The sequence below is a fragment of the Labrus bergylta genome, chromosome 1 (genome assembly GCF_963930695.1).
Source record: "Labrus bergylta chromosome 1, fLabBer1.1, whole genome shotgun sequence".
NCBI classification, from domain to species: Eukaryota; Metazoa; Chordata; class Actinopteri; order Labriformes; family Labridae; genus Labrus; species Labrus bergylta.
In genome coordinates this window covers 35,132,060-35,133,803 of record NC_089195.1, presented here as the reverse complement: position 1 = coordinate 35,133,803, position 1,744 = coordinate 35,132,060, and positions in this window count along the sequence as shown.

Sequence of the window (1,744 nt, the reverse complement as noted above, 5' to 3'; positions counted from 1 at the left end):
TGTACAGGGACCGCCAGCTGCCTTTCGGGGAAACCTCCGGGCCAAAAAACTCGATCCACCTCGACTCTTTCACTCCCGACAGACCACGAAGATGTAGGACCTTAACACAGGACTGATAGAGTGCCTTTTTCCCTGCATCCTGGAACTTTCCCAGAACAGGAGTACTAAAGGACAGCAGTCCACCTCCTCTTTCCTGCCACTCCCCGACATCTGGGGTAACAGACAAAGATGGGAAGCTGTATTCGCCCTCTTCACTCCACTGCTCACACAGATTCTCAATGTTTAGAAATGTCACAAGTTTTACTGGAAGTGCAGCAAAGACTTCCTCCACCACTCTTTCAACCACCTGGCTGGAGGTGATATTGGTCCTTTCTTTGAGGGCGTCCAGGGTCAGTCTTACCAGGTGACCCAGTTTTGTGCAGCCTGCCTCTCTGAAACTGGCCCGGAGACTGGCTGACTGCAAAGTTGGAGTCCTTATAAAATCATTAAAAAATAACGGTTCCTCAAAGATCCACATTCCCAGACTCTCAGTTTTTTCCCTTTTGAATGTGTACATTTTCCATGCCTGCATTACAGACATATAAAAGGATGTTAATCCAGTGAGATCCACCTCCTCAAGCTTTAACAGAAAGAGCTGCTTAGTGTACCCCAGCCGTCCAGCTCTCCTCAGCAGCAGTCGAGCGATGTCCATCCAGCTGGGACCACAAGTGAAAAGGAGTCTCTGTGCAGTCTGGAGTCTGAATGAGGCAATTTTTGACTGAATGTCTATAAGTCCATGTCCCCCTTCAGCCACCGGCAGGTAGAGGACTGCCGCCTGGACCCAGTGTTTGCCTGACCAGAAGAAGTCCAGGATGGCCCTTTGAATGTCCTCCACCAGCCCTCTTGGAGGTGTCAAAGCCACAAGTCTGTGCCAGAGAGTCGAGGCAACCAAGTTATTGACCACCAGAACTCTTCCCCTATACGACAACTGGGGTAGCAACCATTTCCATTTAGACAACCGAGCGCACACTTTCTCCCTAACTCCCTCCCAGTTTTTACTTTTAAAGCCCTCGGTACCCAAATAAACCCCCAACACCTTCAACCCCTCCCTCCCCCACTCAAGTCCACCCGGCAGACTGGGCACTGCCTGGTCCCTCCACTCTCCCACCAATAAGGCACCACTTTTTTCCCAGTTCACCCGTGCAGCTGTTGCCCTCTCATACAGGGACAGGGTGTCCCGCAGACACCGAACGTCCCCCTGATTGGAGATGAAGATGTTTACATCATCAGCATAGGCAGAAATTGTAGGGGGACATTCAATGCTACCGGCCGCGGGCAAAGAAAGCCCGCTGAGCCGGTCCCTCAACCTGCACAGCAAGGGCTCAATAGCCAAGCTGTACAGCTGGCCGGAGATGGGACAACCTTGTCTGATCCCTCGCCGTACAGGGATTGGCCGACTCAACCCCGCCCCCATCTTCACCAAACACTGTGCATCCTGATACAACAAACCAACTAATGACACAAAACCATCCCCAAAACCAAAAGACCTCAGTGCAGAAAACAAATACGAGTGATCCACCCTGTCAAACGCCTTCTCTTGATCCAGAGACACAATGCCAACATTTAGATTATAGATTTTACACACATCAATGACATCTCTGATAAGAAAAACATTATCCATGATTGTCCGGTCTGGAACACAGTAACTCTGGTCTTTATGGACCACACTTCCCAGAACGTCCTTTAGTCTGTTCGATAAAGCTCT